This window comes from Ranitomeya imitator, chromosome 2 (genome assembly GCF_032444005.1).
Source record: "Ranitomeya imitator isolate aRanImi1 chromosome 2, aRanImi1.pri, whole genome shotgun sequence".
Classification (NCBI taxonomy): domain Eukaryota; kingdom Metazoa; phylum Chordata; class Amphibia; order Anura; family Dendrobatidae; genus Ranitomeya; species Ranitomeya imitator.
In genome coordinates this window covers 796,706,129-796,730,108 of record NC_091283.1, presented here as the reverse complement: position 1 = coordinate 796,730,108, position 23,980 = coordinate 796,706,129, and the positions used below count along the sequence as shown (strand labels likewise).

Genomic DNA, 23,980 nt, shown 5'->3' with positions numbered 1-23,980 from the left:
GAGAAAGCGTTATTCACTCTAATTTTGGCTACCGGAGAAGAGTACAACAGCTGCACCCATGAAATAAATTTAGGTCCAAACCCCATTCGTTCCAGTACTGACCACAAATAGCTCCACTTCACGCAATCAAAAGCCTTATGGGCGTCTAAGGATACCACAACCCGTCTTCCGACATTGTCAGAGGGGATTTGCAAATTTAAAAATAACCTTCTCAGATTGAGTGCCGTTGATTTGTTGGGCATAAAGCCTGACTGATCCGGAACCACTGCACTTTCCACCACAGAAGGTAAAGGGGACTTTGTTAAAATTGGTCCGAATTGAAAGTACATTTATTTAGTCTCTCCAAAAACCAACACATAATAAATGGAGGCACGGACAGAAGAGGACCTGTGCAAGAACAATGTACGGGCCATTTGCTGTCTAACAGCTCATCATAATGCACCATTCCATCTGTTTTGAAGTGGAAGTGGCCCCCTTACCTCTCTGCACCCATGATATATCGGCCCCTGAACAAAGGTCCAGAGAGGGAATTTAAAAAAATTATAAGATTGTAGTGACTTGTCCTTGGTCTCCCCGACCAGTCACTGACATGTCTCGGAGGCCTTCTGTAACTACAATGTGACATTACACTAGGGAAGGATTATCAGGGTGCGAACAAGTCCCCAGGACCATCACACTGCTATCAAATAACACAAATGTACAACTTCCATCCAGTATACATAAATGAGCACAAAATGCTTTTCCTCTTTATCTGAAGACAACAGGGCAGTTTCACAAAGACAATGATCATCTTTTACATCTGTGTATTTCCTCTCCCCCAACTAAACACATTATCATTCATAAAACCTATTGGTTGTTAACCAGAGCCAACAATAATCCAATTACAGGCAATCAGTAGTATAAGGAAAAAACAACACAAAACAATAGGAAATGTACAAAATAAAATATGGGGACTAATTAAAGGCCGGTACTAAGTAAGCTGTAATACTATACATTATTACTAACCAAAGGGAGGGAAATCGGCATCTCAAGACAACCAAGAGGTGTCAACCGGGAGAGATGTTCACAGGGGGATACAAGAGCAGAAAGTCACAGCAAAATTAGGAGCAGCGTTTATCTTTTTTCCTTCAATGGACTGGATTTATATATGACCCTTAACTTAATTTAGACCCCAGACCAGACTCTATATTTAGGCTATGTTCATGCAGCATTTTAGTCTACAGTCGCTGGGACCGTGGGGCTTATGTGTGAAGTCCTAGAAGTTCGGATTCAGGCGTATGTACCGATGGGGCCATTGACTGGAATGATGCAGGCTGAGTCGGTGAGACCTCTGTCAGATATCATGGTCAGCCATATCCGCCTATTTGAGGCAGAATCCAAGACGAATTCAGCTGCATCTTGAAACCCATCTCAAATAGGTGTATGTGACGGAAAATGATATCTGACAGAGAACATAGTGACTGTCTGCATCATTACAATCATGGCTCCATAAGCGTATATGCCCGAATCCAATCTTCCAGGACTTCCGATGTAAACGCCAATGGAGCCAAAGACCGTGGTATAAATGCTTTACAAACAGTCGAGAATGAAGCAAGCGCAAAATAGGGTCTTAACCGGTAAACAGGTATGTTGAAAGAAAGGGAGTATTACACTCACCTGAGGAAGTTCCACCTTTGTAACATGCACAACACATGAATCAGCTGCTGTAAGATATGGGTCCAAAGACCAAAGAGAATAGTGGATCCAGAAAAAATGTGTTTGTACCTGCCCTGCTGATGAAGATAGCCGGATATGGAGATTTTTCTTAAAAACGTTTTATTTCAATAGTACAAACAAGTCAATGCGTTTCAACTGTACAAATATGACAATGAGATGGAAAGTCCCTAACTCCACAGTATGAGGGAAAGGAACCACTAGCAATCCAAACACCTCTGTGCTGCCACAAAGATATGCTCCAGAAAACATCAGGTCCTACAAATGGAAACAAAGTAGGGCGAGACTACAGGGGCAACACCATTAACCCCTTAAATGGGAATGTCAGTGGGACGAACGCTTCCAAGCTGTCTATATGAGCATGCAGATCATTGAAAAGTTGAATAAAATAATACTTTGATATCTGTGATCTGTTATCTTATTCCAGATAAATCTATGTTTTTCTTAACATGTAAATGAGCTGTTAAGATCTATGGGTCGGACATAGATCTCCCTGAGAATCTGCCTCCAGGGCTTATTGTAACTGAAAGGAGCGGTTACCAGTGTGAGACATCTGCCTGGTGTGGAGCGGGCTCAGCTCATGAGCTTGTTTCATACACCTGCACCTCCTCCATGGCATTATGGGACATGATGGTGTGTCAAGAGGTTAAAGGAGTTCCCCAAGATTTATTTATATTTATATATATATATATATATATATATATATATATATATATATCTTCTTTCAAAAACATGCTAAATTTGGTTACAATTGTTCTGTACACAATTGCAGCTTGGTGTCATTCCCTTTAATAAAAAAAAATTTGCAATTCCTAACACAACCACTGTAGGGGGAGGCAGCATTCTTATGAGGAGACTACTAAATCATGTTTCGACCAAGTAGATTCCAACTCCTTTAGACAATTCTTGACCTGAACATGGTAATTTGTACCTTAAATTTCAAGCATCATTTAATCATCTCGCCATATCTTTGTGTCTATTCATTTTACATTATGGGCTCAATTCATCAGTTACAATTTACTTTGCTTTTTTGCTGCTTCTTACATTTGCAAATTGTTTTGTGCTAAATTCTTAAAAATGCCTCACGACAACTAAAAAATGGCCCAAATCCTATATACTAAAACAACTAAAAACAGAGCAAATTACTCCAGAAAACTGGAGAAATGAGGCTGATTAATCAGGGTCTCTCTCTTTATAGGGGTTAAGAGCTTGGTTTTTCTGCTGGGGTGTTTTCACATTGCGTCCGGCACCCTTCCGTGGCCCAATCAGGGCTTACGTTTGAACTCCCCACAAAACAGTATTCAGAAATGTGCGCTGAAGGGACCATAGACTACAATGGTGCAGACAGAGCTATGACTAAGACCTGATGGTCGAAACGCGTCGGCGTTGACCACCTGGGACCCCCATCTCTTTTTTGCAAATGTTTGCATTTTAAAGTGTTTTCAATAAATTGACTTTTTAGAAGATCCATGCTGGAGATTATTTTTTCTTTTTCATTACTGGAGGGGAAGGCACGATTGAAGTCTACTAGATTTGGGTGTCCACCTCCAGTAGGCGTACATGCTCGAAACTCATGAATTTCAGAGCGCACGTTCGCTGTTTGGGCACCATTATAGCCTATGGCCCCCCGTCAGCAAATACATCCGAATTCCATTCTGCGGGGAAGGGGGAGTCCAGAGATAAGAGGTGGTGAAGAAGGAGTTGTCTCTTTAATAGGGATCACCTATTCCCTTCATTCTATACCTGGACCCGTTGAAGCGTCTGATCAACACAAAACGGCTGTCGTCCTCCGCTGCACCTGCTGCCCTGCATCCATGTATTACTTGCACTGAATAAAGAAAGGATTGTTTTGCTGCATCCTCTTTGGCCTGGTCTCTGAACGACACTGATCGTTTCAGGTGTTGCACCCGGGATTTTGCAAGCTGCACACTGCTGGTCCGCTGAGTAAGCTTGAAAATGTTTGTTTTAAGTTAAGCTTTTTTTTCTCATTTTCAATTATATTCATGGTAATACACTTAGAACAGAGCGAGAGACCAATATGTCAATTGACGTATGAATGTATAATTTTTTTTCCCCAAATTGTGATTTTTTTTTTTGCAAGTCAAAAAAGGATTGCAACAGAACTGTATTTTTCTTTTTGAATCCGATTTTTCCACGGACACGGATTGCAGATTCTGACCTGGCATTCAGTACAGAAATGTGCCCGTGATTTTGCACGTAACACTTGTTTTACAAAAAAGAAAAATCGGACATGTGAACAGCTCCACAGGCTTTACAAGGTACAAGTTCTGTTAAAAAAAAAAAAAATCTGAACTTGTACACGAAAATCGGAAGTCTGAATAAGGCCTTACAAAAGAGATACTGGACTTAGCAGAAATTGGAATCAGAACTACAAACATACAGTGAAAATCTGAAATTCCCAACTTCGCACAAGCCTGTTGCTCTCGCTTGGCTAGCTGAACCCAAGTGTCAAAGAAATGTTATCAGGCCCTATTAATCCTTAAGATCTTGTAGCTGCAGCCACAGGAATAAAGAGGAGAAACCGATCTGAACAAAAAACATCCTCTCCCTTAAAGCGAAGGCTCAAAGCAAATATTATTCAGATGTGAACGAATTCAAGCATAATGCTAATATCACCGTGTAAATAGTTACAAAAACGGCTGATCATACATAAAAACTTCAAAGACGTTCCCAATCATGCATGGGCGCTCGTCCTGCCTGTACACACCAAAGTAGAACAGTAGCTTCCATTTTCTCTTGGTGTAAATGGGCTATAACCTGCTATATACTGTCTGACTGGCTCTAAATATACATATTGGTACATATATAACCCCTTTTTTGAAAGGGTAGTTTCTCACACACAGCAATTTTTAACCCCTTCCTAAAAGGAAACATTTTTCCTTTTTCGAATTTGATTTCATTTTTTTTTCCTCCTTTTCCTCCAAAAGCCTTAACTTTTCTCCGTTTTCCATTGACAGTTGTAATGGAGGCTTGTTTTTTTTTTTTAAAGGGACAAGTTGATTTGAATGACACCATTCAAATTACCAATAATGTACTAAAATTCGGCAAAAAATTACAGGTGTTGTGAACTGGTGAAAAAAAGTAAAATTTCGACATCTGTTTTTTTGTTTTTAACCGCTTCATCCGCAGAAGAATCATTAATCTATTTGTAGAAGACATCCTCTTTTCAACTTCAGCTTTTTTTCTTTTACAGATTGTGTTAGGTTTGCATCAACAATTTGTTGACATTTCATTGAATTCATTCTTCCCATACCCGTGAAATGTTCTTTGTGCCATTAGCTGCAGCACAACACCAACATGACTGGTAAACCCCCATGTTTAATGGTTGTCGAGATGTTCTTTTCCTGACATTCTGTGCCCTTTTTTCACCAGACATTTGATCTTGTGGTCAAAGAGTTCCATTTCAACCTCATCGGGCCACAAGAATTTTTTTCCCAAAAAGCATGAGGCTTTTATAGATGCTCTTTTTCATACTGCTGAAACTGAATTCTATGGTGAGGACGCAGGAGAGGTTTTTTTCTGATGACTCTTGAATGAAGACCATATTTGTGCAGGTGTCTGTGAACAGTAGAACAATGTACTACAACTCCAGAGTCTGCTAAATGTTTCTGAAGGTCTTTTGCAGTCAAGAAAGGTTAAGATTTAACTCTAGCAATCCTATGAGCAGCTCTCACTGAAATTTTGCTTGGTTTTCCTGAACTTATCTTGACCTCCACTGTTCCTGTTAACTGCCATTTCTTAACTACATTTCAAACTGAGGAAACAGCAGCTTGAAAACGCTTTGCTATCTTCTTATACCTTTCTCCTGTTTTGTGGGCCTCCACAATTTTCATTTTCAGAGCACTAGGCAGCTGCTTAAAAGAATCCATGGCTGATGTTTTTTGGCACAAGGTTAGAGGAGACTGAGTTTGTATAAAGCTGGGAAATTTGCATCACCTGGCCTTTCCTAGCAATGATAGTGAACAAGCCATAACCCTTAACAGGCTAATTAACGTCTGAAAACTCGGTCAATGTTATCTGAGCATACAAATCTTCCTTTTGGTAATTTTTAAAATGAAAAAAATAAATACAAAGGAAATGTGTTACCTTTAACTTTAGGCCTTTTAGAGATCTTTAACTTGCTTAACTATTCACAATAGCAGTAATTTTTACTAGCAGTGTCCAAACTCTTACATGCCACTGTAGATAATTGGCATATAGTGTGTATTACCTACTATAGGATATTATTGTTGGCATTTTACGTGCCTCGGCTTCTGCTCCTCTATGCCCTCAGTACGACATGCAGTTTGGAGGCCTGCACAGTCCATCAGGGCTGTCCTTTTTCACTTTTGCATGTTTATCTGCACCCTAGATAGGTGGGGTCTCCGTGTTACATTTCTCCCCCCTCTTAACTTTTTTTTTTATTGCATTGGATTAATTCCTAATAAAAATTATCATTATTTATTTGGCTGTATTTGCTTCCGTTGTTTTTGGGATGACAAATATATTAATAATTTACATATATTACCGGTATTTATAACCTAACTTCCATTTCTCAACTAAAGAAGTAATCTGCCTAAAACCAATTGTGCAACTTTATTTTGGGAGTTTTACATAAAGTTAGAGGCACAGACCCTCTCAGGTGGCCCGAAGAGTTGCCACAGGTCTCTAACATGGCTGAATAATGCTTGACTGTGCTTGCCTGAGGTGTTGACTGCCAATTTCCAGATTTACAATACAAACCCATAAAAAGGGACACAAAACCGCTCTCTTTTCAGATGTCTTGTAAACTTTAAAAACTTCCTTTGTAATTACCTGTTAGTCCTCTTCAGTAAAGACAATGGGAGAAATATTTTAAAACTAGGGACTAGTCGATGGGCGTTCATTGCCGAAGACTAGTCAGTCCTCTTTCCATGTTATCTCACCCCTGCGAGAGTGATAGCATAATTTGCACAAGCAAACGTCATCGCCAGGTGATGCAAAACTGCCCATGACTGGAAGTTCAGAAGATGGCTTCCGGTCATGACAAGTGCGCCTCTGAAGCCGGGAAGCCTATTCATTTGGCAGAGTGATGCTGCCAAAATGAGCGATGCGCATGTGTAAGATTTGTATCAGCTGACAATGACACCACCTAGTGTAAATTATGTTATGGGTGTGATGACATGGAAAGAAGGCTGACAAGTCTGAGGAAACCAACGCCCCATCGACTAGTCAAAGCACTCATTAGCATAGCAAACTGCGACATTCTAAATTATTTTTTTATGCCTCGTTTTCACTAAATAACATTATACAGGGCTGGTTAGGCAGGGTATTTACTCACACACAGGTGAATGCTGCTGGGTTCAAAGGCATGGGGGACCTGACAGGTTCCCTTAAATATCATGGAGGTTCCAAGAAAGGGAGAAGACCTCTTCGATTCAGAGTTAAAAATTCTCTGGGTACCAAAGAATCCTGCTAATTCTGACAGAAAATGAAAATCACATTTAGGGAACATTGAAGAGCTGTGGACAAGGCGTGAAGGAGACAGGACCAGGAAGAGAGAGATGTAGCGACATGGGACAAAAAAGGTTCTTCGCATTTTGAGCAGAGCAATCAATTTACTCACGAACTTCAACTAAATAAATTTGATAAACAATTTTATAAGTTTTGTTCTCGCGCTCACATCCAGTCATCTGATTTGTGGAGGCGCAGGGAGCGGTTACAGTCACTGCTCACTATACAGTGAGGGTGTTATCACTGTCCGACACTTTGACAGTCTGCTCTGCATATACGCTGCAGATGCAGCTGTCAATCAACGCATCGAAGGAAACCAACATCTCGCTCACTATGTTGTCAGCAAAGACTGTAAAGCTATGTTCACACATTGCTTTTTTTAGCATTTTTTTATGCAAATTTTCAACTGAGATATCAGAAACCTCATGCAGTTTGTGTTTTTGTCCTCAGTATTTTGTACAATACCTCGTTTTTTGACAAATGCAGCATGACACTTAGCGTTTTTTCTGCGTTTTTCACCTATTGTAAGCAATGGGTGATGCAAAAAAAGTTGGAAAAAAAAACCACTGCAAAAAATGCAAGTATCAGTTTTTACTGCGCTTTTTTGTGTCAAAACCTGATGAAGTAGAAACAGATATTTTTTTAAGCACTAAACTTTATCAGTATGCACAAGAGACAAATGTACTCTAACAAAAACGCAGGAAAAAGTGTCAAAAACTAAGCAAAACCTGCTTTTTTGAAGCAAGTTTCTTTCTGCCAAAACCGCAACGTGTGAACATAGCTTAAAGGGAATCTGTCACCTAATTTTTCACATAGAAGATGCAGCCACCGCCATTAGGAGCTTATCTACAGCATTCTGTAATGCTGTAGATAAGCCCCGATGGACCCTGAAAGATAAAACAATTTAGATTTTGCTCACCCAGGGGAGGGTCCGGTCCGATGGGCACCGCAGGTCCGGATACGGCACCTCCCATCTTCATGCGATGACGTCCTCTTCCTTGCTTCTGTCACGGCTCTTGTGCAGGTATAATTCTCTGCCCTGATGAGGGCAGTGTAAAGTACTGCAGTGCGCAGGCACCGGGAAAGGCCAGAGAGGCCCAGCGCCTGCGCACTGAAGTACTTTACGCTGCCCTCATCAGAGTAAATCAGTACGCCTGCATAGGAGCCGCGACAGGAAGCAAGGAAGATGATGTCACCGCATGAAGATGGGAAGCACCGTACCCGGACCTGCGACGCCCATCGGACCCGAATCGGGACCACCCCTGGGTGAGTATAATCTAACTTGTTTTTCTTATCTTTCAGGTTACATCGGGGGCTTATCTACAGCATTACAGAATGCTGTAGATAAGCCCCTAATGGCAGTGGCAGCAGCTTATATGTGAAAAATTAGGTGACAGATTTCCTTTAACCATTCCCTGCATCACCAATGACTGGACGCGAGCAGCTGCAGGTATAATAAAACTTCATTTTCTCCCTGTAGCCACAGCTCCAGATACACAGGGTTTAAACGCCAATTACCTGCAGATTACCCCCTATATCTGCAGGTAAATAGTGTTTCTGGATTTGAAGGGGTCTCTTGAAGGAGGAGGTTTTCTTTATAAATAGGAGTTGACAGTAAATTATTTTGCACATAATGCATACATACGTTCAGCATGTGCATGTGTATAACAGACACTATATCATCTTATTGTACAGTTATTTCTGTTAATGAGGAGGCCTGTCAATCTTTTTTGAGCCTTAGCCAGACATATTTTGCCAAGCACCAAAACCCTTTCAATTCAGCTAATGTGCTCATATCATTCACTCAGACTTCCAATCAGTTAGGATTCCCACCGAGCGCAGAGTCAGAGTACGCTCAGCAAGAGGTAACAGTCCTGGCAGCTTGCATATAAAGGGGGCGAGTGGAGGGGGTTGGTACTGATGCAGTTTTCACTATTCATAGAGTGGAAAATAAAAAAAAAAAGTTTGCAGATAGTCAAGTGCAAAATTGGAGGATAAAAATAAATGGAATTTAGATTTCAGAGATTATTGTTCAGCTGTTGGATGACATAAAACGGATGTATGCAAAACATTGAACAAAAAGGAGAAATTGGATACACCCTCTGGTGAACCATGTAATGTAAGAAAACAGATCAGGCTAGGTTCATATTTGCATTTGAGGCTCCCCCTTAGCCGATTCCATCATATTAGCCAGAAAAAACACCGCAGACCTAGCATGAGGGACCATATTAGTCAATGAAGTCCAGTGATCACTCTTGGTGTTCATCACATGACAGATACAGAGCAATGTCATTTTCGGTTTCTGTTACTATGTTTTGAGCAAATATCAACTTCGCCCAAGTTGAGTTCCACAAAATTACTTTTACATCAAAGTATTTTCACAGTAATATGATAAATGGAAGGGAAAAATGGTCCATGCAATGAACAGATATCCAATGGTCTAAAGAATATGCAAAGAAGACTGACTTCTATCGGAAAGACACCTGCTAGTGTGATAACCACCACCAGTCAGGGTAGCTGCCAGAGCAGAAACATCACAAAAGGTAAGGCAGGAGATGTAGTTGGAAAAGTGGTCAGTTAGCTTGTCTACACAGTCCTATGACACCAGAAGCCTCAGCTGATGAGCAATATTCAGGTAAGAACACCATAGCTGGTTGCCCGAGAGTCATGGTAAAATCAGAGCAACACTACTCGAACATGACTTCAAAACATTGTAGTCCAGAAATTCAAATTTGACTGTACATAGCAAATGTATAACATATCAGTTTGCCACCTTTTGTATGATCTTGCTTCCATTCCGATTCCAATTTTTACATTTTTTACAAAATGGTCAACACTGTCTGGGGGTCATCTCAACACTGGCAACGCACCAACACTTCTTGGTCAGTGAGTTCTAAAAGCACTTTTCACTAGTGATGAGCAAGTGTGCTCGTTACTCGAGTTTTCACAGCCCGCTCGGGTGTTCTTCGAGTATCTTGGTCTTGCTCGTAGATTATGTTTGTGTCTCTGCAGCTACATGATTTGCAGCTGTTAGACAACCTGAACACATGCAGGGGATTGCCTGTTTGTTAGGGAATCCCCACATGTATTCAGGCTGTCTAGCAGCCGCAAATCACATAGCTGCGGAGACACAAACATAATCTACGAGCACGCCCAAAATACTAGGGAGAACACCCGAGCATGCTCGGAAAACTAAAGTAACGAGCACACTCGCTCATCACTACTCTTCACACAAAAGTAATAGACTGTAATGGATATTTTGCAGAGGACGAGTTGTGCCGATTTTACATTTGCCACGCATAGGTAAAATTTTCACTCTTAACTAGAGGGTCGTATTAAATGCAGTTTTTGGCAACTCTATGCATTTGGAAAAAAATAAATAAACCTTGTTCTTTGGTAATTTTAATCTAATAGGTAACACACGGCTTAAAAAAAAAAATATGTATTTCCTTCTCCTCCAATCCAGAGTCTTTATTGCGGTCATAGTTTTTTTTTTCGTAGTGATTTTAGCAGTCGCAGAAAAACTGCAGCCATTTTAACAAAACTAGTGTGGTCTTATTGGAGCCATTTAAAAAGAAAAAAGAAAAAGAATCTACATAAATAAACCCTAAGGGTATGTGTCCACTGTTCGGATTGAAGGTGCTTTGGACGGAGCGGAAAAACCGCTCTGCCCAAAGCGCCGCCCCCTTCTGTACGCGCGGTGATTCCGCATGTGTTCAATGCACACATCTGAAATCTCCGCACCCTATACATAGGACCCTGTTATTTACCTTACGGCGACAAGGCGTCGCCGCAAGGTAAACAGGCATGATGCGTTCTAAAAAGATGCGCCGCATATCCGTAAACGCAGGGCTGCCGGATGCGTGTTCGCACGCATAGTGGAGACAGGATTTCATAAAATCCCCTCCACTATGCTGTAACGTCTGGACGCTGCGGTTGTACGCAGCGTTCAATCCGCAGCTATTCCGGATGTAATCCGGCCCGTGGACACACACCCCAAGGCCTAATTCAGATGAAATGACCATGAGTCACGTACACGTTGTAGGTTTTTCACTTAACCATTACAGTCTATGGGGCTGTTCACATGTCCGTCACGACAATATGTTTGGTTTTGATTTGAGACACAGATCAAAAATTACCCAAGTCTACGGTGTGTGAAAATCACGGATGTCGTCAGTGTGCAGTGTGTGATGAACATTTTAAAGGATAGGAGAGGCTCTGCAATTTATTTATTTCTTTTAAATATTTGAAAAATCAATGTTGAAAAAAATTGAAGCTTTGAAGAGACACTAATGAAAATCAGATGGAAAATAAAATAATGTTAAGTCTGTTTTTGCATTCGTATAAAATCTAAAAGACGAGCTCAAAAACACATATTAGACAGAAACCTAAGCACACTGCTCTGAACACAAAGTAATGCTAAACCTAGTCATTGCAGCAGAACACACAGTGAACTAGAAGGTGATGGTCTCTGCCTCCCCTAAAAAATGTCTGACTATTTCTGTGAAGAACTTTCAGACTAAAAAGCAGTTTTTATTGCTATTTTGTGTCTCTTCAGGCTCTGCATTTCCATTGCTGTTGTCTAAAGGGAAAATATAAGGGTTGCATCATGTGTTGCTCTTTGTTCGGCATTGACAAATGCCATTTGCTCCAGACGGTCCGGCCAATGAGCGAGTGCTAGATATTCTCCACCCTACAGGCAGCTCAATAAGCAAGGTCAGGCCTTACACGCCAGGTGATCATTTCACAACACAGACATGAATTTCCAGTTCAGAGCATTGATTCTTTTACACTTGTACACAAATCATGGATAGGAATTGTAGGTTTAGTCAGGAAAACACAAGCTACAACTTACGGAACAACAGAGAAAAGGGACAGATTCACAATTATTTTCCACCATCAGTAATCATAAAATGACATCGTCAACTTTTTGCACCCACCTCATCACTTTAAAAAAAAAAAAAAAAAAGGGGCAGATCTTACAATATTCACTATGGGATACACCAGTAAGGCCTCTTTCACATTTCCGTCGGTACGGGCCCGTCGCAATGCGTCGGGCCGACGGACGTTGTGAATTCTCTGCACGACGGCAGCGGATGCAGTTTTTCGACGCATCCGCTGCCCATTCTGCAGTCCGGGGAGGAGGGGGCGGAGTTTCGGCCGCGCATGCGCGGTCGAAAATGGCGGACACGACATACAAAAAAAAGTTACATTGAACTTTTTTTGTGACGACGGTCCGCCAATTAACGACGCATCGAGTGCACGACGTATGGAACGTGTGTCCATATGTCGGTAATAAAAGTCTATGTGCAAAAAACGCATCCTGCAGGCAACTTTGCAGGATGCGTTTTTTGCACAGAACGACACATTGTAACGTCTTCAAAAAGACGGAAGTGTGAACGAGGCCTAACCCAAAGACCACTGTACTACATCTTGAACCTGCCACTAGAGATAGAAATTCTGACGAGAAAATATACAATCCCCCTACCCCGTCATGATATGCCAAATGTCACTGACTGCAGATGGCCAGCCGACAATGTCAGATTGAGGACATTGCTGTGCACTATGCCCATTTCAGTAGCAGTTTTTCAGGTGGATTCGGTTTCGGAATCTGCCTGAAATAAAAAAAAACACATTGTGTGCACATAGACTTATAGATCCAAGATCGGGTATGTGAATGACGTCTGTGTTCTATCGGACTTTTTCCTGAAGAGGCTCCGTTGGAGACTTTCCCTTCATTTTGTTTTCCTCCGGTATCTTTACGCTGTACTTTCCGGAAGCTGCCCAGATACTGAGTTATAAGAAGTAGCAAAAGAATGAACTGTCATTTTTACCTTGATGTACACTAGGTTTTTTGTTTTTTTTTTAACTTTTTCAGGTGGCCTACAAGTGGTATAGACGCATTGCGCACGCACATACCCTTACCATGAACGTAATCCAGCGCACTTCACATCTTAAAGGTTTCATAACATGTGAATTGCCTGAAAATATTTTTGCTCCCATATTTTTTATACTATTAATAATTAAAACATGTTTTCTGAGTCATCAAGGGTCACTTCATCATCATTATTAGCAAAGCACAGAAGATTTATTTTCCTGCTAAGGGCACTGACTAGAGAACAGTGTAAACAGGTCATAAATATTAAACTAAGCTCACGAAAGTCAAGGAGAGGTGCCTGAAATATTATTCCGAGTGGGTAATGCCGGCGATTACAGCTGGGAAGGACACAGACAGCAGAGGGTCCTCGTACAAAAACAAATGAGCCACCTTCACCAATCATAGAGCTACTTCTTGTGTATCTCTAAGAATTTCTTAGCACTTGTCAACCATCAAATTCATTAGCCTAAAAGGGTTCTGCTTTTGTCCTTGAGATAAATAACAAGCAACTTTGCAATTTTCTTCGTAATAATAATAATCTTCATTCTCAGGAACGGAGGGATTTTTTATTTGGTTGGTTACTGTTCACTGTCTAGATTACAGTCCACCACTGCTATCCATGAGCGGTGGCCGAACTCGTAGCAAGGAGAGAGGCACTTACAAGCTTTTTCCTTTAAACCTTGAAGTCGCTGATCTCAATCTGGCTGGACTGTTGGATCTAGTCAACCTTAAGGTACTGTCACACTAGACGATATCGCTAGCGATCCGTGACGTTGCAGCGTCCTGGCTAGCGATATTGTCCAGTGTGACAGGCAGCAGCGATCAGGATCCTGCTGTGATATCGCTGGTCGGGGAAGAAAGTCCAGAACTTTATTTCGTCGCTGGATCTCCCGCTGACATCGCTGAATCGGCGTGTGTGACGCCGATTCAGCGATGTCTTCGCTGATAACCAGGGTAAACATCGGGTTACTAAGCGCAGGGCCGCGCTTAGTAACCCGATGTTTACCCTGGTTACCATCGTTAAAGTAAAAAAAACAACCACTACATACTTACCTACCGCTGTCTGTCCCCGGCGCTCTGCTTCTCTGCACTCCTCCTGCACTGGCTGTGAGCGCCGGGCAGCCGGAAAGCAGAGCGGTGACGTCACCACTCTGCTTTCCGGCTGCCCGGTGCTCACAGCCAGAGCAGAGAAGCAGAGCGCCGGGGACAGACAGCGGTAGGTAAGTATGTAGTGGTTGTTTTTTTTACTTTAACGATGGTAACCAGGGTAAACATCGGGTTACTAAGCGCGGCCCTGCGCTTAGTAACCCGATGTTTACCCTGGTTACCGGCATCGTTGGTCGCTGGAGAGCTGTCTGTATGACAGCTCTCCAGCGACCAAACAGCGACGCTGCAGCGATCCGGATCGTTGTCGGTATCGCTGCAGCGTCGCTTAGTGTGACGGTACCTTTAGTCACCCTGAACTCCGCCGCAGCCTCTGCTTGCTGCATGAGAGCGTAAAGGGTTCGGGCCAGCACCACATACATGAAAGAGGTCCAAGCTGTCATTCAGTGTTCCCTATCTCCACTCCTCAAGAGCCACCAACAGATCGTGTTTTCAGGATTTCCTTATTATAGTTCAGGTGATGGAATTATTACCTGTGCAAGACTAAGGAAATCCTGAAAACATGTTTTGTTGGTGGCTCTTACGGACTGGACTTCGGGAACACTGCTGTAAATTCAGAAGGGTCGCACAGCCTCCGGCAAGTAGGAAGCTGGGTGGAAGGGTGCGGTACTCTGCTAAAGACAGAAGATGAGAAATTACTTACCGTACATGCAATTTACAGTCAGAAGCCACATTGGACTTTGAAGATGGCAGTGGGCCTCCTAACCTACTGGGCCCATGTGCAGCTGCACAAATCACACAGTATGCCCACCCCTTTTTTTTTTAATCAGATAATTTTTTATTAACAGTAGTCAAGTTGGCAAACAGACACAATTGTGTAAAAAAGGAGAATAAACATGTTACAAAAAGTTTTTGAAACAGTCCCCCCTCATCTTTAGGCCTCTGAAGCAATTCCATCCTAATTCTTGGCTATTTCTTCCCCCAAACAAGGTCTCGAAATATAGAGTTAATGGTGCCACTTTCGGGCAACCAAACGAGGGAATTATGTAATACATACAATAATTGGGGCATAAGAATAATTTTAATTAAGTTTATCCTTCCCACCACTGAAAGGTATAGTTTGCACCATGCCCCCATTTTCTTCCTAAACCTGTCCAGCAATGGGGACAGATTCAGATCGACGTAGCTTGAAAGAGGAATAGACACTTGAACACCCAAATATTTGAACTGTGAAATCACTGTCAGCTTACTACCTTCCCCTGATATTGGGATGTCATTGACTCCTTTATCCACTATCAAGATATTTGACTTCTGCCAATTGATTACAAGACCCGATATATCACCAAATGTCCTGAGAATATTCATCGCACCCTCAAAGGCCTCTCCAGAATTTTCTAAAAATAGTAGCATGTCATCTGGATACAGGGCTATTTTCTCCTCTATCATGCCATATCGGAACCCCCTAACCGAAACCGAGTTCCTAAATGTATGTGCTAGGGGTTCCACTGCCAACGCAAAAAGCAGAGGAGATAGCGGGCACACCTGCCTAGTCCCCTTATATAGGCCAAAACTTCAAGACAGCTCTCCATTAACTCTCACCCTAGCAGTCGGAGAAGAATACAATAACCTCACCCATGAGATAAAAGTCGTCCCGAAACCAAAAGATCTCAGAACCTCCCCAAAGATAGCACCATTCAACACCATCAAATGCTTTACGCGCATCCAGTGAGACTACAACTCTATTACCCTCGATGTCCAACAGCAGCTGCAAGTTCAGGAATAATCTTCGTAAATTAATCGCTGTATACTTATTTAGTGTAAAACCAGATTGATCAGGATGGAACAGATTCTGGACCACACTTGCCAACCGGTTAGCCACTACCTTAGCCAAAATCTTAACATCCGCCGTCAGCAACGAAATCGGCCTATGTGACTGCCAATCCTGGGTCCTTACCTTCCTTTAAAATGACCACTATCATCGCCTCTCTCATGCAAGCCGGCAACTCTCCCTCCTGTAGTGCCTCATCAAAGACTATCTTTAATTTAGCCACTGAAATATCCAATAAATTCTTATATATGTCAACCGGGAGACCATCAACTCCAGGGGTCTTGTTATTAGTCATTGACATGATGGCAAGTTTAATCTCCTCCTCGTTATAGGTTTATCCAACCTCCTCCTATCATAGTCCCCGATTCTGGGAAGTTTCGCCTCACCCAGGAAGTTTACAATGTCCCCCAATGTAGCCCTCAACCCAGATGAATACAGTTGCTCATAAAAACTTCTGAATTCACCCAGGATATCTACATCTGTCAACACAGTACCTCCATCTGTTCTTAATTTGTACACAGACGATGATTCTTTAGTATGCCCACCCCTAGTCTACAGTGTTATTATTATTATTTATTATTATTATTTATTATTATAGCGCCATTTATTCCATGGCGCCTTACATGTGAGGAGGGGTATACATAATAAAACAAGTACAATAATCTTGAACAATACAAGTCACAACTGGTACAGGAGGAGAGAGGACCCTGCCCGCGAGGGCTCACAATCTACAAGGGATGGGTGAGGATACAGTAGGTGAGGATAGAGCTGGTCATGCAGCGGTTTGGTCGATCGGTGGTTACTGCAGGTAGAAGGCTTGTCGGAAGAGGTGGGTCTTCAGGTTCTTTTTGAAGGTTTCGATGGTAGGCGAGAGTCTGATATGTTGTGGTAGAGAATTCCAGAGTAGGGGGGATGCACGAGAGAAATCTTGTATGCGATTGTGGGAAGAGGAGATAATAGGGGAGTAGAGAAGGAGATCTTGTGAGGATCGGAGGTTGCGTGCAGGAGAGTACCGGGAGACGAGGTCGCAGATGTATGGAGGAGACAGGTTGTGGATGGCTTTGTATGTCATGGTTAGGCTTTTGTACTGGAGTCTCTGGGTGATGGGGAGCCAGTGCAGTGATTGACAGAGGGGAGAGGCCGGGGAATAGCGGGGGGACAGGTGGATTAGTCGGGCAGCAGAGTTTAGAATAGATTGGAGGGGTGCAAGAGTGTTAGAGGGGAGGCCACAGAGCAGGAGGTTACAGTAGTCAAGGCGGGAGATGATGAGGGCATGGACTAGGGTCTTTGCGGATTCTTGGTTTAGGAATGTGCGGATCCGTGAAATATTTTTGAGTTGGAGGCGGCAGGAAGTGGAAAGGGCTTGGATATGTGGTTTAAAAGAGAGATCAGTGTCAAGGATTACCCCAAGACAGCGGGCTTGTGGGACTGGGGAGAGTGGGCAGCCGTTTACTGTAATGGATAGGTTCGTTGGGGAGGTCGTGTGAGATGGGGGAAAGATGATGAATTCTGTTTTGTCCATGTTAAGTTTTAGAAATCTAGTGGAGAAGAAGGATGAAATAGCAGACAGACATTGAGGGATTCTGGTTAGTAGGGTGGTAATATCTGGTCCAGAGATGTAGATCTGTGTGTCTACAGTGTTAATGTGATCTTGTATCTCTTCAAAGGGTACACACTCTTCCTGAGCCCCAGAAAGAGGTTTTCCAGGCTTTAAATATTGATGACCTTTCCACCGTAGCCAAGAATGGCCACTACCCAGTGAATGCAGATGTGCTGTTGAAGCTCCGGCTCCTGTTTACATCTGACTGTCACCAGAGGTACAAACAACTGATGCGTGGGGTTACCAGGTTTATGACCCCCCACAATTCTGATATTCATGACCAATCCTAACAACAGGTCATCAATATCGCAAGCATGGAGGCCACAGTTTCCATAGAAAATAGCCAGAGAGTAAAGCAACATCTGGATCAATGTTTCCAGGCAGGGCTATGTTCACACGTTGCTTTTTGCTACCATTTTTTCAAAGTTCAGCTTTGCTTCCACCATACAAGCATGAACAGTGCAAGGTGTTAGGCCACCAATGCAAGACATGTCAAACCATAAAACATTTTTGGAAAAAATTTTTTCGTGTATCTTAAAAAATAGTGACTATTCTGAACAAAAAAGGTTATACGAGGCATCTCTACAAACATGCACAACATAATTTTGTCTGTCTGTATCTAGTATATATACCCACGCGCCTCACGTCCCTACCCACAGAAGTCACGATTTATGTCTGCATTTTAGCAGATTATTAGTAATACACCCTGCACTCCACATAATGAAGTCTACATGTGGATTTGACCATCTAGAGATGACTATACACAGAAGTAACCCGCCTGCTTCTATATTTTCCTACTGATGGCTCCCTGCAGATTAAAGCAACATAGGAGACGATTTATCCATACAATCTGTAGAAAAGGGTTTGGCATTATGCGAAAAACGATCATTAATTTGAGCAATGTCTGCAATATATCAAATGAAATGTCAAACGACTCCTGATACTACAGATTGGTAATACAAGCACGAGCTATGGCCAGTCATAGTTATGCTCCACTTCTCTCCAGATAAAATATTATACAGTCTAAAAAAAATTAATGGCAAAACTGACAAAAATGGAACAGGTGAAAAAAAAAAAAAAGTATATGATGACAGAATTCTACACTTCTCCAGCCCATCTCAGGGCATGGCAAATGGAGAAGGGAGCTGTGGCCACGACAGTCCTTATGAGAAGATAAAAGGTCTTCCACTTTGGACAATACCTACAGTACTTGTTAGGCTAGGGTCACACAACATTTTTTTTCTTTGGACCGAGTCCGTTATGTGAGCGGCCCCAAAGAATAATATGGGGACAAGTGTTTCACTAAGGTCACCGCTCTGCTCCTCCCAGTCTTAGGTTCTCTTGCTGAGCTGCATCTTGAAGCAATTCCAATTCTGCTGCATCCTACTGATGATGGTGAGTCTCCACCTGGCTATAGGGAGGCAAAGCCAGACTTTGCAGGAACTCAACCACTTGTGTCCTGCAGAATTTGGTTTCCTATCCAATCCGTAGGCAGCTCCTCCCAAAACTCCTCACCTGAAGGTAGGTTCCTAGTAGCTTGTCTCTAGTTCCCGTTCATTCTGTCTCTCCTGTTATTCACCAGGCTCGTTTACCGTTTATCCTTTTTTCTCCGCTCCTGACCTTGGCTCCATATATTGAACCTGTGCCACCTGCCCTGATCTCACATTGTCTGACCACGCCTTTGTCCCCCTGCACCTCGTACCTGTGCCTCTGACCCTCCGGTCAGCTGCTGCTGACCTGGGGACTTCCCTGCATTGGTACCTGGACAGTGACTACCTACGACCAAGCCTATCCTCACCATCAGAGGCTCTAGTGAATACCAGGTAGTCAGTTACGCCTCTCCAGGGTAAGCCCTGCCCGTGGCACAGTGGGTCAACATCCACCATTGTTACAGAGCACTATTTGTCAAAACAACAGATATCACTCTTCTAATTTTTATGGTCATGTGCATGTGCCCTTAGAAAGGTTCATTAACAAGCTGATGACAGAGTATCTTTCTGGTGATACCCCAATGTGATCAGCAGTAATTAGGAATATATGACATCTTGTGTGCAGTATTCCTGCAGTGCCAGCATATGTAGCGCAGGAGAGGACAGATCCGCCAGACCCAGAAATGTTCTTTGTAATTGCTCTCCTCTTTGGCCTAGAGATGACGACCTCTCAATGAACAGAGAACCTAATAGGGTAAATGAAAATAGGTTTTGCAAACTGGGCAACACTTAAGATTGCTTGCAAAATGCTGAAGAACAACTGGCACAAAAGGAAAATAGAATGTAGAAAATCTTCCCTTTAAGCCAAGATCTCATCACCTGCCGTGGTGAAGAAAGGTTTCTGTCCTTGGTGCCAGTTTACTAATCAGGCACCTAGAGAAAACACACTTTGAAATGGCAGCCAGGGATGATGCGACTAGCCCAAAAATTCAGTTCTCCGTTGGCCACAAAAATAAATGTTCTATTATGATAAGTTGCACCAGGACAAACTTGCGTTAGTTATAGCTAAATCTTTTCAGAGTCATTAGAAAAGCCATTTCTAGAACGATACATTTTAGCAATGCGGCTTCAGGAACACATTGGTTTTCCTGACTAATAATTGTAAATCAGGCAGGATTTAAACAGCGAAAATATGGATCAATTGTATTATTAACCAATAAATAAAATCCATTGCCTTACACGCAATTAGCGCACATTTATGTCTCCCAGGGAGCAGGAAATGGACTGCGGAGTTTGATGCCAAGGGCTAATTCTGTTGGCTGTGCATTACGATATATTTCCACAAACTCAACAAACCGAAAAAAAGACACCTAGGCAAAAGTACCGTACACATAAGGAGCTTTTCCCAGCACATGCGTAAAAGAGGCCCCATAAAAGGATCAGATGTGGCCGGATTTAGTTTCTTTTAAATTCCACTGCTCTCCTGAGTATTCCATAATTTTTCTTTTTTTTAATCCACATTTTGATTCCAAAGAACACAAGCACCACAAGACGGATTTCTTCACCCCAGGTATCATTTTAATCAGTTTAAGGGCTCATACTCACTTGCACGAGACTCGGCTGAGACTCGCACGCCAATACCCGTCACAGAGGAGTGGAGCGTGCGGCTGCATGTATTCCTATGCGGCCGCACGCTCTGATCTGAGTGCCAGCAGCAGCGCCGGGTATTGCCGTGTGAGACTCATCCGAGTATGAGCCCTAACACTGCCAAACTGACACTGTCTGTAGTTTACTTAGCAAAATCCTGCTGACAGGTTGGCTTTAATTGTGATTCTTCACGCCACTGACAGATGTCTGTTTGCACCAGCAGATATGAAGATGACAAGCAATTTTTGCCCTGTGTAAAATTCCCTTAAGTGTATAGAAAAGAGCAGGAATGGAAAAGACAGAAAAGGGCCGTTGTGCAAAAACATTATATGAACCCTTTGCAGTCCAATGATGCATCCGTAACAGAAACGGATTGTTGCTTTGGAGGTAGAAGTGGTTTCCCTTACACCTTGCTTGCACCAATGGTATAGAATCTTTTAGAGGTGTGATCTCACAAAACATTTTGGCAGAATTGAATACAGCTGCAGTTATTGTTGTGAATATTGTGCATCAAAAGGTGAAATCTGTGATAAATCCGCAGCATACACTGACGTGTTGAGGATTTAATTTATGCTGGCAATATGCTCTGCAGCTTGTAGATGAGTTTTCTAAAAACTCTCATGCACAATGCTGGTACTATATAATGCTGAGGATTTTATCTGAAAATCGGCTGCATTTGTGCCCCATGGTACTACCATACTGGTTTGCATCAACTGCTTGCCTGTTCTACCCTGTGCCAGCTCAGAGGTCATTGACCGCTCCTGCCAGTGATTCAGTTGCTCAATATCAACACAGCAGCTCTGCTGGGTTGCTTGGTTAAAATGTGTGCCTGCTGATGTCATTCTGATTGACAGCCAGCTCCCCGCAGTTAGGCAGCAGGGAGCCAGCTGTAAATCATAATGCGGTCAACAGAGCAGAGAGGAAGAGAAGCCACGACACATCAGGCGTAAGTGACTGAATCATCAGTTGGAGCAGTCTGTGACCGCTCCGAGGTGGCAGAGATCGGTTTATGAAACTACCTGCCCATTCATTTTTACACCAACGGTAAACAAATTAAATTGTCTTGGAAAACCCCTTTAAAGATGCTGTTGAACAGTGTTTGGGAGTTTTCTTTTTGCCTGTAGGCTTTTATGTTGAACCTGGAAAAATGGATGGAAAAATTGCAATATCCCAGCATTTCAGAACTTAACATTAAAAAAAACCTGGAGAATGCAGTAAGAAAAGCAGCAAAAATGCAATAATCACAGCGGGTGGCTATTACGCATTTTGGTGAGAACACATGCAGAAAAAATATGCAGAGTTCTTCCATTTGGAAACATGGGTTTTAAAACACTCAAATATGAAAAACACAAAGCAAGAAAGGTCATTTGAACAAATGCATCAAAAATGTAATAATTAGAGCAGATAGCCATTATGTATTTTGGAGCAGACACCTACAAAAAATATGCAACAGAAAAAAAAGCAGCATTTTCACACGTGGGAACATAAGCTCCACATGCTCCAATAGTCATCATAAGACAAGCCCTGAAGGCCTCATGCACACAGTCCAGATTTGTTGCATATTTGCTGTTGTGGATTTTCAGCAACAAATGCGCAAAATAAAATAGTACAAGCTATGGCTGGGATTTTACACTGCTTGCCTGCCTGGTTTAGCAGGGTATATGGACATCACAAATACGAGTTTATGTTAGGAAAAGCTCCACAGGGAAATAGTCCATTCAGAAGACTGGAAAAGTAGGATCAATCTTGGGGGAGCCATCATATATGGCATATACTATCACAAATGGGCCTCTCAGAAGCCTGGGAAAGCAACATGAAGAACGCCATGTGCGCAGAACTACAATGGCTGACACTTACTACAAATTACAAGGGCGCGGACAGCTACAATCACGAACATGCAAAAGGGATTTTTTTTTTTTTTTTTACAACCCGAGGGAAGAGCGCAGTAATTAAAAGGAAGTTTGAAACGAAGCTCATGAACTGTGTAATCCTGTCCTGTGCCAGGATTAACAGATGAAGAAATCTGGAATTTCCAGATCTTCGTTGCTTAATGTAATTGGATTAAAATACAATTAAAACTGGTCAAGGCCAAAAAAAATGTTACTAAATACGAAGGTGCAATTCTAGAAAACCCCATTTTATCTGCATTCACAAAATCCCAATATGGGTGAGACATACAGCCAAGTTCATCCTGAGCTTCCTGGTTCAAAGCTAGGGAACACTGACACAAAAGCAAATACAGATTAGAACGGAGATATTAATCAGGACCTGTCACTTACCACAAATAGTATTTTTTTACCTCCTATAAATGCCGCTGTTCTCCAAAATCTGACATAATTTTCCTATTGTTCTTGTGACTCTCCATTCCTGAGTTACGGCCTCCTTTTCCCTGTATGTAAATTTACCCTTCGTAACTACATAGGCGTGGTCTTCAACCCTCCATTGGAAAATATTTACAGACCACACCCACATAGTTAAAAAGACTAAATTTACATACAGAGAAGAGGGGGCCATATCTTAGGAAAGGAGAGGAGCAGGAACAAAAGAAAAATAACTCTGGATTCAGAAGAACAAGGGCATTACCCCAGGTTTAAAAAAAATACATACTTATGGCAAGTGACGGATCCCCTTTAAATTTAAGAGTGACTATGTCTGCACAGCAATGCACTTTCCTACATCATTAAGGACCTGTGAGTAGATTAGAGCTAGTCTCCTAAACAGTTTGGAAGACAAAGATAACTCACATATACTGTATATAAGGGCCGATTCAGCCTTTGCGTTTTTCTTTTATGCCACTTTTCTTTCTTGTCCTGTGATGTTCGTTGTATTTTTTTCTTTTTTTTTTTTTTTTTTTGCTAAATGCTTCAGAATGGCACACAACCATAAATTCTGCACAAAATCAAAAAAGCTAATTATTTTTTTTTTTAAATTTAAGTGCAAAGTTGCAAGTACTGGTAAAATGTTGCAAAATGTGCCCAAAATATATAAACATACATAAATTCACTCACTCTGGTGAGGGTGGGGGGTGTGAACGTTTGCACCAAAATTTTATGACTTTTTAAGAAGTTGTAATTGATTACGGTAATCTGCTGAAACTCTCCCAAAAGACAAAAATTAAAAAACAAACGGGCAAACATGTAAAACAGACTTAAAATGGTGCATTTCAAAAGAAAAATTAGACAAAAATGAAAAAACACAAAGAAAGCGAAAATGCAATAATGAGTCGGTCTATAATGTCCAAGAACTTGCTTCATTTTAGACGACTGTATTGCTGAAATTTTGGAGTT

At 42.0% G+C, this 23,980-nt stretch overlaps 1 protein-coding gene across 3 annotated transcripts in view; it reads right to left on the bottom strand.

Moving 5' to 3' along the window:
* The window catches only part of SEMA4G (semaphorin 4G), a 205,753-nt gene that overhangs the window by 169,051 nt on the left and 12,722 nt on the right, over window positions 1–23,980 (bottom strand). The window contains exon 1 of one of the 3 annotated variants that reach the window (XM_069753731.1): window positions 23,438–23,556. The exons of the other annotated variants lie outside the window; for them this stretch is intronic. The gene's annotated coding sequence lies outside the window, so the exon portion shown is untranslated. Of the gene's footprint in view, window positions 1–23,437; window positions 23,557–23,980 lie in introns of those variants that run through there. 3 annotated transcript variants of the gene reach the window in all.